Here is a 14,940-nt window from a genome sequence, read left to right as displayed (position 1 = left end):
ATTTTACGGAAGTTTTATGTTTGTCTGCCATATTCTAGTGGCCATATTGCTTGATGGCCTGTCCTCGTGCATGTCGCCTACCAAATGACAATGACATAATAACCAAATTTGGCCAATAGTGGAAAATAAACAATAATTACAGTTTATGGTGGAAATATTAGAGAAGGAATGTTGCTACTCATCATACAGCGGAGATGCTGAGTCGCGATAGGCACAAAAAAAAGGCCTTTGTCAGTAATACATATGCACAAAGCCTCTCTATACAAAAAGGGACACCAAGATGTCAATAATAACTGGCCAGTATCCTTGCTTACAGCATTTTCAAAAATTGTTGAGAAGGTAATGTACTCAAGGGCTGTTAGCCATCTCAACAATAATGGGATGCTTAGTAGATCACAGTTCAGATTTCAAAAATTGTGTTCCAATGAGACAGTAAAATACATTTCACTGTGCACATAATGGTCTCTAAATAGTAAAATGTAACCATTAGGAATTTTCTGTGACTTATCCAAAGCACTTGATTTTGTGAAGCATGACATTGTTACAGAAATTACAATTCTATGGTATAAATGGAACAGCACGTGAATGGTTTAAGTCATATCTGCAGAACAGGAATCAAAAAGTTTCTTTATATGATTTAAGTGATTTAGGGATGTTTGCCACTTCATGTAACTGGGGTGAAACTACATTGGGTGTTCCACAGGGTTCGATCATAGGTCCCCCTTCTGTTCTTGATATATGTGAATGACATCCCCTTCTCATGTGAAGCAAGAAGCTAAACTGACACTGTTTGCTGATGATACAAGCAGCATTATTTATCCACTAAAAGAAACTGCAATAGAAAATGATACAAATAATGTCCTTGGAAAAGTTATTAATTGGGTTTCTGCAAATGGGCTTGCTCTGAGCTTTGAAAAAGGTAGTGCATCCAATTTGCTGCTGCAAGGAGTACAGTTCCTTCAATAACACATCAACAGAAGTCAGTAACCAGGGTAGGGTATACTAAGTTTTTGAGTGTACATCTCATAATGAGCTGGAATCTTAATTGGGAAATTCATGTTTTGGGTTCCCTATAGCAACTTTTGCAATCAGAATAATTGCTAATTTTGAGAATATAGAAATTATTAAGCTAACATAATTTGCATACTTTCACTCTCTGATGTCGTATGGGATAATATTTTGGGGTAACACAACACTTAGGCAAAAAGTATTCATTGCTCAAAAGAAAAGTTAGTTAGAACAGGATGTGGAGCTCATAGCTGCACATATTGTAGTCATCTGTTTGAAAGGTTATGAATTCTTACAACAGCCTCACAGTACATTTACTCAGTAATGAAATTTATTCTCAACAACATGGACCAATTCAAAAACAGTGACATCCATGATTACAACCAGAAGAAAGAGAGACTTACACTACCTCTGCAACAGAGAAGGGGTAAAATATGCTGCTGTAAAACTTTCTAGTAAATTATGAGATGAAATAAAATGTCTGACAGACAGCAGTAATAGTTTCAAAAATAAACTGAAATCATATCTCCTTGACAGCTCCTTCCACACCACAGTAGAATTTGTGAATGGGAATAAATAAATCTATAGGTATAATATGCATTTTGTGCCATTTAAGGGAATGGGGTAGGTACTTAAAATTTTAAGCTTTTTTAAAAAAAAAAGAAAGAAAGAAACCTTGATTCATGTGTGCATTTTTTATGTACTTGACATGTTCCACATCATACTGATTACAGTGAGATTAACCAACAGAACATTTTACTAACTAACTTAGTCTCTTGTAGAATTTTGTAAAACGCTTATCCTCATGTATTATGACATTTCTGGAGACCAAAGGTCCCCTTTGTACATATTAATATGGATTACACAAATAATGATGTAGTCGAATTAAGTCGGGTGATGCTGAGGGAATTAGATTAGGAAATGAGACACTTAAAGTAGTAAAGGAATTTTGCTATTTGGGGTGCAAAATAATTGATGATGGTCAAAGTAGAGAGGATATAAAATGTAGACTGGCAATGGCAAGGAAAGCGTTTCTGAAGAAGAGAAATTTGTTAACATCGAGTATTGATTTAAGTGTCTGGCAGTCTTTTCTGAAATTATTTGTATGGAGTGTAGCCATGTATGGAAGTGAAAAGTGGACGATAAATAGTTTGGACAAGAAGAGAATAGAAGCTTTTGAAATGTGGTGCTACAGAAGAATGCTGAAGATTAGATGGGTAGATCACATAACTAATGAGGAAGTATTGAATAGGATTGGGGAGAAGAGGAGTATGTGGCACAACTTGACTAGAAGAAGGGATCGGTTGGTAGGACATGTTCTGAGGCACCAAGGGATCACCAATTTAGTATTGGAGGGCAGCGTGGAGGGTAAAAATCGTAGAGGGAGACCAAGAGATGAATACACTAAGCAGATTCAGAAGGATGTAGGCTGCAGTATGTACTGGGAGATGGAGAAGTTTGCACAGGATAGAGTAGCACGGAGAGCTGCATCAAACCAGTCTCAGGACTGAAGACCACAACAACAACAACATATCAGCTATGGGATAATGTTGGGAGCCCCAAGAAGCTGTTTGCCAATGATACTGTTGTATATGAAAATGTTTCAATGCTAGAAAATTGTAGCAAATGCGGGAAGACATGAAAAGGATTGAAACTTGGTGCAGGGTTTGGCAGTTGACCCTGACTGTAAATGAATGGAATGCGTTGTCCATAGACAGGTGGAAAGGTCATTTGTTGTATTGTATGAACCACCAGTGATTTAGTAGAAGTGTAATGAGCACACTGGTGGTTACTCCATGAAAAGTGTCAAGCCCTAATATGTTTAGTCTTCCTTTTTTCGGCAGAAAGAGCTACCCTTGATGTCAGTTATCTTTCTAATTTGATAAAACTTAGTTTTATCTGTAGTTACATTAACATAAAAGCCCCATAGGCTAAAGTGGTGACTACGAAAACTGTCAACAAGTAGTAGTATGGACAGGCAATTCAGATTCAGAGGCTTTACAGAAAATTGAGGAAATGCAACTAGGAAGCCTCCAAAATTAGATAAGGGAGCAACTTGAAGAACTTAAATTGAGAGTAGAGATACTAAGTACTCCAATGACAAGCACACAAGCATCAGTAGATAACAGCAGCATGATGAAAAATGAGCTACCGATGAAAATACAGACACCACAGTACATACTAGAAAACCAGAACTTGGTTTGCAAGAATCGAACTCACTTTTGGTCAGACTGAGTTCATCGAGGAGCACAAGAAGTTCAGAATGACAGTAAATGTGCATGATGCTGGAGTAGCAGCAAGGGGAGAGGGTGTGATACTCTGACATCCAGTAGAATGACCATATAAAACATTTAAAAATGTCACAGTTATCAAAATGCAGACACCGTATGCATGGTAAAAGCAGAAATTGTCGCCTGCAGCAATGACGACACACATGCTGTGCTGGAGGTAGCCAAGAGAGTACATGTGACCTTGGACAGTCCAAGTGCAGCATACAAGGCAATAATTAAGGAGGGAGCTGTATCGTAAGTGGTGGCAGTAGTACAGAAAATTCGACAAAAATATGTTTCTAAACAACTGCAACAGGACAAATGTGTTGGTCCACCAGCGTTTTGGGGATAGAGCTACAGTATGTTCATACCGATGCTTTTAACCAAAGAGCAGCAATAGGTGTGGCGAGCCATGACATTCGAGAAGAGCGCCTACGACATACAGGTGGGGGCAGTCTTAAAAATTTTCTTATCCCTTCCAGAAGGCTGTATGTCAGTCACATTAAATAACGCCGCTATTTCCTAGTGGATTGTGCATCAGATGTCGTACTACTTTTTGCATACTATCATTACGTTAATGTGATTAATTGCAGCAAATAAATCGGCAATACTTACTAAAATGATGTGCATCTTAGAGATAGATTTAACGCTCGAGCAAGGCAACTCCTGGACTCTCATTCTGGCAGAGGTTTCAGGAGAAATATTAGGTGCAGATTTTCTTTATGAAATGAAAATTGTAATAGACATCAATAAGGCACAGATTAAAAGAAATCACGAGATAATATTTGGCATATTGAGACAATGCACTTACCGAACCGTCAAGCATAAATACAGAGTAGTGTCATATGTAAAAAAAGGCCAAGAAGATGATAAGCATGCCCGCTCTGGTTTATAAGACTGTGCATCACATATACACCACACCAGTCCATCAACAAACTCGCAGGTTAGCATCTACATCTACGTGATTACTCTGCTGTTCACAATAAAGTGCCTGGTAGAGGGTTCAACCAACCACCTTCAAGATGTGTGTCCACCGATCGACTCTCCAACGTCGCGCGGGAGAAACGACTTAAATTTTTCTGTGCGAGCCTTGATTTATTTTGTCGTGATGATATTTCTCCCTATGTAGGTGGGTGCCAACAGAATGTTTTCGCAAACGGACGAGAAGATGGGTGATTGGAATTTCACGAGAAGATCCCGTCGCAACGAGAAACGCCTTTGTTTTAATGATTGCCACTCCAATTCACGTATCAAGTTGGCATTATTTCGCGAATAATACAAAACGAGCTGCCCTTCTTTAAACTTTTTCGATGTCATCCGTCAGTGCCACTTGATGCGAATCACACACCGCACAGCAATGCGCCAGAATAGGGCGGACAAGCGTGGTGTAAGCAGTCTCTTTAGTAGACCTGTTGCACCTTCTAAGTGTTCTGCCAATGAGTCGCAGTCTTTGGTTTGCTCTACCTACAACATTATCTATGTGATCGTTTCAGTTTAGATTATCTGTAATTGTAATCCCTAAGTATTTAATTGAATTTACAGCCTTCAGATTTGTGTGACTTATCCGTAATCGAAATTTAGCGGATTTCTATTTCTTTATTCAGGGTCGATTGACACTTTTCTCACCGTACAGATATCTTATCTAAATCATTTTGCAATTCGTTTTGTTCAACTGATGACTTTACGAGACAGTAAATGACAGCATCATCTGCAAACAATCTAAGAGGGCTACTCAGATTGTCTCCTACGTCGTTAATATAGATCAGGAACAACAGAGGGCGTAAAACACTTCCTTGGGGAACGCCGAACATTACTTGTTTTGCTGGGTGACTTTCCGTCTATTACTACGAACTGTGACCTTTCTGACAGGAAATCACGAATCCAATCTCACAACTGAGGCGGTGTTCCACAAGCACGCAGTTTGATTAGAAGCCGCTTGCGAGGAACGGTGTCGAAAGCCTTCTGGAAACTCGTTTTCAGTTAACCTGCTTACTACCGTAATAATTATTTGTTTTAAATCACTACTGAATGTATTTTAAAAGGTAACTGTCGTCAAACATGGAAAATAAACAATTCCAACATAATTTTGTGATTTTACAATGCATAACGTAACTAATAATTTTCTTACATTATTGGGGGGGGGGGGGGGGGGACTCCGCCCCCCAAACGAATTTTTGAGGGGGCTCGGACCCCCTCATGTCCCATGGAGCCGGCGTCTGTGCTGGTACATGTATCTAAAAAAAAATCGACAAGAATGTTTCCAAGTAAATTTATATAAAGACATATTTTATTTTTAAGGTAAAAATGAGTTGTAACTCGTAAATGCTTACATATTTCGCTGTTTAATAATCATACAAGTGCAGAACAATCATAGGAAGCAGTCACGTCCATTAAAGAGCACGTCCATTACAGAGCAAGCGTACGGGTCCGCTACTGGTGGCACAACCACATAAAACTAATCACAAGTAAAACAGTTGGCAAATCGAGATTCATTGGAAGAATTCTCAGGAAACGTAGTCCATCGACAAAGGAGGTACGGTAACATACAAAAGCCTCGTTCGACCAATACTTGAAGATTGCTAGTCAATCAGGGACCCTTATCAGATAGGACTGATACAGTAATTTGAGAAGATCCAAAGAAGAGCAGCGCGTTTCGTCACTGGTTCATTTAGTAAGTGTCAAAACGTCACAGATATGCTCAGCCAACTTCAGTGGCAGACGCTGCAGATATGGCTTACTTATAAAATTCCTAGAGAAGTCCACCAATATATTGCTTCCTCCTACGTACATCTCAAGAAAAGGACATGAAAGTAAAATTATAGAGACTAGAGCTCACTTAGGGACGGCGGTTATCGCGGAAACAAACTGTTTTCGGTAATATCGGTTTTTTTTTCATGCCATTTTAACCTGAAAGTTAAAACTGCTCAAAATAACCGGTTACTGAAATGACCGATATTTTGTTTTTTTTTTATTGATAGGCTATTATTATTTCCTGTTACAAACGCGTAAATCGAGAAAAGACAGAAAAATCTTGACTCAGTTTCAAGATATATACAGTAAAAATAATTAATTAAAATGGCAAATTGAAAAAAAATTGTCCATCCATATTTTGCTACTTTTCTCGAAAACTGACAAGTGGCTGAATACTACAAAAAATCACCAGTATTCTGCTATTGATTTTAATGTTTTGATACTGCTGTTATTGGGGATCATTCCACTATTTGGGAATTATAAACAGAGAACGCTAAAAGTTGAAAACTGAAGTCGAGAACTCTATTTTTCCTGTTAACCTGTCCACTTTCAAGGTGTACATGCAGATAGAGGCACATTATGAAGATACAGGTAGCAGATTCGCTACTTTTTATTTTCTGTTTTCATTGTATACTATGAAAGAATTGTTAAGTTTTTAATTTGTTGTTGTAAGCATAATTTCCTTCCTCTTTTATTATTTCATAGAAATGGCAGACAAATCTATAATCTTTTAATTAAATGAATTATTGTATTTCATTGGTACGTCATATCGCAAAAATCTTTCCAGGCTAGGGTTGGTGCTTCTGCAATACAACAGATGTCCGGCGACAACAACGAGGAACTACCATATAGATCGCCGCGCGGTCTTAGGCGCGGCAGTCATGGACTATGCAGCTAGTCCCGGCGGAGGTTCGAGTCCTCCCTCGGGCATGGGTGTGTGTGTGTTTGTCCTTAGGATAATTTCCGTTAAGTAGTGTGTAAACTTAGGGACTAATGACCTTGGCAGTTAAGTACCACCTACCTTAAGCCAAGACACACGGCAACGGGGACTTTATTGTCTAAATAATACTGTACAAATTCTTGTGCTATGTGATTTTTGCTCGTTTCTGTCGGCATTGTTATTAAAACAGCAGTGATCGTTTTTCCCATTTTCTATAATAAGGCAATATTTCAAACTAACACAAACGTTACGAATAAAAATTACTCTTGCTTTCAAAGGTTGTTTATTTAAAAATGAAAAACTTTAACACTGCTGTTGTGGCTAAATGATATTTCGGCTTTTCTTCTGTAAGAAATTTAAACAAAAACACCTGTTATAACGGAGACCAAACAAATACCGAAAAATACCGGTTAATCGGAACTTAAATCCCAGTATCGGTTTTAAGCGGTCGGTTTTCCCCTTCTCCAGATCTCACTCAGGCTCACCAACAATCGCTCCTTAACCGGGACCATTCGCCACTCGAACAGGAAGACGAGGAAGTGGCGGTGTTATACAGATTACCCTCCACCATACAACATAAACTGGCTTGCGAATCATAGGTGTAGATGTAAATAATATTTATTTTACACAGTGAAAAATTCAATTACGTCACATTGTTGGTGGCGTCATACCTATGAGTTTCCGATAGAATTGATACTAGGGTAGTGAACCCAAAGATTGACACGGCTTAATTGTTCGAGAGAACGAAGTTTAACGCCAGCATTACTCGAATTCAAACAATAATTGCAATAACGACGAAAAATCGCTCAGCGTTCCGAAGGAAAGCATTGTATAAGATGAGAGGATTATTTCAAAAATTAAAAAATAACAAAAACCATGCCACATAAGAAGAAAGTCGAGGGCAGCTGGACGTTGAATTTTCAAATACCTTGACCAGCACAAAATGTTTTTAAAAAATTGAATGTATGGGAATTCTAGGCGTAGCTTCCATTTACTCACGCGCAGCACCAGAGGTTTACTCGATTTACATTTAATAACGGCTCGTCTGTGTTTTGAAAGCAATATATGAAGACTTTCCTACTGACTTGCTAGGCCTAACGCAAGAAAGGATTTTCTGTTGGGGTTGTCTCCCTTAGCCTTTGGAGTTTCTCCTCCACCACAAGGCAGTGGTTACCTTGCAGTTAATCCCCAGAAAGGAGGGTTGCCTCATCTGCCAGCTACGCCGTTCCGAAGTCTTCCTTCTCCGCCGTCGCTGCCATTTAGGTCTTCACCCGTAACCCTGGGCATGGGTTCCGTGTTATACCCCACGATGAGAGAAGAAATTGAAAGAAAGAGATTAAGATGGTATGGGCATGTTAAGAGGGTGCATGGTGCAGACGCCCCAAAATTATGGAAGAACTAAAAAAGATGGATGGGAAAAGACCTAGAGGGCGCCCAAGAACACGGTGGAAAATGGGAGTGAAAATATCTGTAGAAAGGAGAGGTGTGGCCGGGCAGCAAGTGGAGGAAGAAAAGTGGTGGGAGGACCGAGCCAAATGGAGGAGACTCATCAGCACCCAGACCCGGCAGTAGCTGTAGCGGGATTCGGATATAAACATTTAATAACGGAACTGAAGACTCTCTTTATTATCGCTATTAAACAGGAGAAACGCAACGTCTGCAGGTCTGCGTTATTTTCTAATGCACGTTATCATCAGGAACATCAGAAATCTGGGATTACATGCTTTTCCGAGACGTTCTTGCAGAAAAATTACGATTAAGCATAGAGAAAACAACTACATTCACAGAAGAACGCGTATTTTTTTCCCCAAGAATAAATGAAATGCGTCGAATCCGTTTTCATTTTACACCGAGTAAAAACTGAGAAGTACATTCAGCTCCTGCAGCCTATATACTATAGCAACATTGTACCTTCGTTGTAAGCAGAAATGCCAGCGATGGTCCACAACACAGGTAGAAACACCACCAGCAAATGATAGCCACAACACAAACATTGTACCGGCTACCAAACAAACAGCAGGGAAACGCAAAGCAACCATTGACAGCCAGACGAAGTTGCAGAACAACAGCAACAAAAAGAAAACCCAGGACTCAACAGATGATCCCACCCCCAACTCAGAAGACGAAAACAACGAACAAATGGAGTACGAGATCCCCGTCTCTAACAAGTTCGAACTACTGCCCGATAACGATGCGGGAAATTCCAGAACAGGGGAAAAACAGCAAACAACCCAGACAAAGAGACTGCGTATTCCGCCGATCGTTGTCAAGGAAACATCCCAATACCTGGAAATAGTCAAAGCACTCCGCAACAAACTGAAAGGGGACCTCAAAACTAGAAGTCACAGTGACGAAATCACATATCAATTCTCACACCCAGATGATTTCCTAGCATTCAAGGGATATCTGACCGAAAACAACATACAATACTACACACACGACATGCACGCCTTTAAGCCATTGAAAGTAGTTATCAAAAAGCTACTACCAACCATAGACCCCAAGATCATTCATGAGGTCCTCTTAGATCACAACTTACCTGTCATCAAAGTAGCGCACATGACATCATTCGATGAAAACACTCAGAAAAAAGTGACTTTACGTCACTTTCAAGTTACACTTGAAAATACCGAAGAGGCGAAAAGAATATACGACCTCAAAGCAATGTTTCACATGCAGGTGACAGTTGAAACATATCGAAGTCCACAGGGATTGACCCAATGCCACAATTGCCAGGGTTATGGACATGGGTCGCGTAACTGCACCCTTCGTCCAAATTGTGTCAAATGCGGGCAACAACACAAAACAGCAGACTGCCTAAAGAAACCAGAAGCAAAACCAACTTGCTACCACTGCAAAGGAGAACACACGAGTAGCTTCAAAAAATGCCCAGTATATTTAAAACTCTTGCAGACTCAGCAAGAGAGAAAGAAAGCGAAAACCCCTGCACAAAACAGGCTGGAGGAGGAAAGAGCCAAACAAACAGTACAACTCAATTCCACAAACTTTCCAGCACTGCGGAAAACAAGAGGATGGGCAAAACCAAACAATACCCTCACAACAGAAGAAAACAGCAACACCTCCGAACCCACATCACAACCAGCATCAGGTATTGGTTCTGACATCAAAGAACTCCTAGGATTCATCACGCAATTTGACATTCCAAACATATTAAGCACAATCAAGACAGCAGCAGAGCAGCTAAGACAAGCACAGGACAATTTCACCAAAATCACAATTTTATTCCAAGCCGCTGTTAGCATTCTTGGCGGCAAATAAAGCAGTAAAAATCATGAATTGGAATGCCAATGGCATTATAACTCAAAAACACACTCTAGCGGAATTCCTAGATGAGCAAAAGATCGACATTGCGCTCATCACAGAGACTCACCTGCAACCAAACCAGACCTTCAAAATCAGGAATTATGTGGTCCACAGAAATGACAGACCGAACAGACCAGGTGGAGGAACAGCCATTCTGGTCAAAAACAAAATTGTACACAGACGTATCACCTCACCTCATCTCACTAGAATGGAATCAACGGCAATTGAAACAAGATTATTCAACAAAACCATTACCATAGCAGCAGCTTACAATCCACCTACAGGAAGGAGCATATGTCCGCAAGACCTTGAGAACCTTTTCCAAATGCATCAAAATGTTCTGATCGGTGGTGACCTAAATGCTAAACACAGATCCTGGAATTGTCATGCCACAAACACCAATGGCAGAACGCTCCGTAGATTTCTGGACAACAAGCCGAACATCTCCATCATAGCTCCAGACAGGCCAACACACATTCACTACGACACAAGATGCCGCCCAGACATACTGGATATTTTTCTATCAAAAAATCTGACATGGAATACGACAACCGAGGTGGTCAACGACTTGGACTCAGACCACCACCCCGTAATATTAGAAATCAATGGAAACCTGGTCAACTTTCATGACAACAGAACCATCAAGGAATCCACAACAAACTGGATAAAATACAACCAACTACTCACAGCATACACTCCAGAACTACCTCCTCTTCAATCAAAAGCCCAAATCAACAGAGCCATAGAAGAAATCACCACAATCATAAAGGATTGCAGCAAAAGATCTACAACAACAATAACCCACACCACAGGTAGAGACACACTACCCCCACACATCCGGAACCTAATAGAGGAAAAAAGAAACACCAGAAAGAGATGGCAAAACTACAGGGACCCAGCCGACCGACGAAAGTCAGAACAATTGGCCAGGAGGATCAAAAGAGAGCTCCAAAACCACCGTAGCGAGGCATGGGAGGAAACGTTACGAGAAGCAGAAAGGAACCAGGAAAAATTCTGGAAAATTCTCAAAACTCGTAAACTAAACGAAACATCTATACAGCCGCTCCATGGGGAACGTGGAATAGTCTACGACCCCACAGACCGAGCTGAAGCACTGGCGGATTCGCTAGAAAGGCAATTCCAAGCACCAGAAGCGGTAGATGACGAAAGTGATGACCACCAGGAAATGGTACTCAGAAGGGTAAACCGCATCCTAAGTGCCCCGATCAGAACATCTTTCAATCCAATAAACGCAGAAACCATATCATACCACATCAGAAACATACATCCTAAGAAGGCATCAGGCCCAGATTCCATCAAACCGCAACTACTACATCATCTACCTCCAGCAACTATCAATTATCTAACATCAATATATAATGCTTGCTTAAGATTAAATTACTTTCCCAAAACTTGGAAACAGGCCCGAATCATCACATTACCAAAGCCAAATAAGGACTTATTATTTCCGCAAAACTATAGGCCAATTTCCTTGTTAGACTTCCTAGGTAAAGTCCTCGAAAAGCTCATTCAAACGGAACTGAAGAAATTCCTAAAGGATAACAACATAATCATCCCAGAACAATTCGGATTCCGCGAAGAACACAGTACCATCCACCAGGTGACCAGACTCGTCGAGCACATATGTCAGGCCAGAAACATTAGACACAGTACTGGAGCAGTCCTGCTCGACATTGAAAAAGCATTCGATAAGGTATGGCATCAGGGTCTTATTTACAAGCTTCATCACTACAACTGCCCCAACCACATCATCCATATTATTGCTTCTTTTCTCCGAAACAGAGCATTCTATGTCCATGTACCAGGAGCGGCAAGTAACACTAGATCCATAGAGGCTGGAGTCCCGCAAGGCTCAGTGCTGGGGCCCATCCTCTACTCAATATACACAAATGACATCCCCAAACAGCTGGGAGGACACTTGTCACTATTTGCAGACGACACTGCAGTGTACCGCAGCAGTTCAAACCTGCAATATATAGTCACAAAAATAGAGCAACACCTACAATCCATCCAGAAATGGGCTAACCAATGGAAAATAACAATAAACGCGGAGAAAACCCAAGCAATACTATTCACATTCAAAAGAATACCTCCTAACCTACATATACGCTTCAGAAATAACAATCTTCCATGGTCAGACACAATAAAGTATCTAGGTATCAAGCTGGACAAGAGGTTGACATTTAGAGACCATGTCACACACATTTGTAACAAGGCTGCAGGAGCAATATTCAGACTGTACCCCATCATTAAAGGTAACAGAATAAATATGCGCGCCAAAAAGAAGATCTTCAAAACCATCATAGAACCAGCCATCACTTACGGCTCTGAAATCTGGTCAATGGCCGCAGACACCAACATAACAAAAGTACAAAGGGTGCAGAACAAATTCTTCAGAATTGCTGCTGATGCTAGCCGGTACCAGACAAACAGAGACATATACACAAATCATAACATACTCAAAATCCCGGAAATCATCCAACGAAAGTCCATAAAGTTTTTCCACCAAACCACGGATTCGAACCACCCACTCATCAGAAATCTGGGACAAAATCCACCCGACCCAAGAACGAGATTTCCCATCACGACAAACACCAGAAACTACAACATACCATGATAAACAGTATACAAAACAAAAATAAAATAAAATAAAAACATCATAAAACTCACTTAAACTTAAACAACAAACATCTACATACACTCATGACCCTATCATCCCATCATTCTGTTACCACATATCATCAGACAGAAGGCAGGGATCAAGACAGATCCGGTCCTTCGAACACAGGGGTTAAATACCCATCAGACCAGAAAAAAAAAAAAAAAAAAAAAAAGCAAGTCCCGCTAGCACTTAGATCTTTGACTGTTGCTCTCTTGGTATTGAGTCATCATTTACCAATTTCACAAAAAAAGGCTCTGAGCACTATGGGACTTAACATGTGAGGTCATCAGTCCCCTAGACTTACAAGTACTTAAACCTAACTAACCTAAGGACATCACAAACATCCATGCCCGAGGCAGGACTCGAACCTGCGGCCATAGCAGCACCAATATTACAGGCTGATACTTCCCTCCACGTAACATCTAGTACAAGTGACAGTTGAGTATTCACTACCTCGCTGTCGACCATCTCTATATCTCACAGTGCAGAAGACTTTTTTTTTTTTAATTCAACTTTGGCACGTAATTTTTTTTTAAACTTATGTGTCGGGAGGTAGCTTTGCATTGATCCGGAGACGATGCTATTAGTTGTAATTTTTTCTTATAAAAATTGACATTGTAGAAAAATATTAAACATTTGTAGGTGAGCTACTATTCACACAATGTTATACAAATTTAATTACTGATTGTTATAGTACAGTCTGAAAAATGGATCCACGCCTAAGCAACATTGCAGTTTGTGTAAATTATTCTTGGTTCCCTTTTCTCTTTGCTTGTACTAAACAAACGAATTCTTTTGCATTGTAGAATTTTCTCTGGTATAGGTTCACCCACATTTGAAAGTCTCGAGTTCATCAGGAGCGCTAGTATCAAACTTTTTAATGAATACATGTCATTTCTTTTATGAGAATCCTGACTGTAGTTTTCCACCTAATTGTAAAGTAACTGTTACCTGCTTTAGATTTCCTGTGACTGCTGCGTGCATTAAAAATGAGTTCAGTATTTGTGGCCTCAAGTAGAAATTAAAAGGTTATTCGCGATCATTATAGATTTTTGTGGACAAAATAATTTTGGGTGTTGGGCTGCGTCATTGTAACTACTAAAACCGATAAATTGCCTACGTTTCGCAGGCCCTGCTGCGTTCCTCTTCAGCGCTGTGCACTGGTGAAGCTCTCCGTCATTTTCGAGTGTCCGGTGGCTCCCAACGTCACAGATTGTTGATGATGTGGTCTTCAGTCCTGAGACTGGTTTGATGCAGGTCTCCATGCTACTCTATCCTGTGCAAGCTTCTTCCCCTCCCAGAACCTACTGCAACCTACATCCTTCTGAATCTGCTTAGTGTATTCATCTCTTGGTCTCCCTCTACGATTTTTACCTTCCACGCTGTCCTCCAATACTAAATTGGTGATCCCTTGATGCCTCAAAACATTTCCTACCAAGCGATCCCTTCTTCTGGTCAAGTTGTGCCACAAACTTCTCTTCTCCCCAATCCTATTCAATACTTCCTCATTAGTTATGTGATCTACCCATCTAATCTTCAGCATTCTTCTGTAGCACCACATTTCAAAAGCTTCTATTCTCTTCTTGTCCAAACTATTTATCGTCCATGTTTCACTTCCATACATAGCTACACTCCATACAAATACTTTCAGAAATGACTTCCTGACACTTAAATCTATACTCGATGTTAACAAATTTCTCTTCTTCAGAAACGCTTTCCTTGCCATTGCCAGTTTACATTTTAAATCCTCTATACTTCGACCATCATCAGTTATTTTGCTCCCCAAATAGCAAAACTCCTTTACTACTTTAAGTGTCTCATTCCCTAATCTAATTCCCTCTGCATCACCCGATTTAATTCGACTACATTCCATTATTCTCGTTTTGCTTTTGTTGATGTTCATCTTATACCCTCCTTTCAAGACACTGTCCATTCCATTCAACTGCTCTTCCAAGTCCTTTGCT

The sequence above is a fragment of the Schistocerca gregaria genome, chromosome 1 (assembly GCF_023897955.1).
Source record: "Schistocerca gregaria isolate iqSchGreg1 chromosome 1, iqSchGreg1.2, whole genome shotgun sequence".
Lineage (NCBI taxonomy): Eukaryota > Metazoa > Arthropoda > Insecta > Orthoptera > Acrididae > Schistocerca > Schistocerca gregaria.
The sequence above is the reverse complement of the archived record's forward strand: the minus strand, read 5'-3'. Positions refer to the sequence as shown.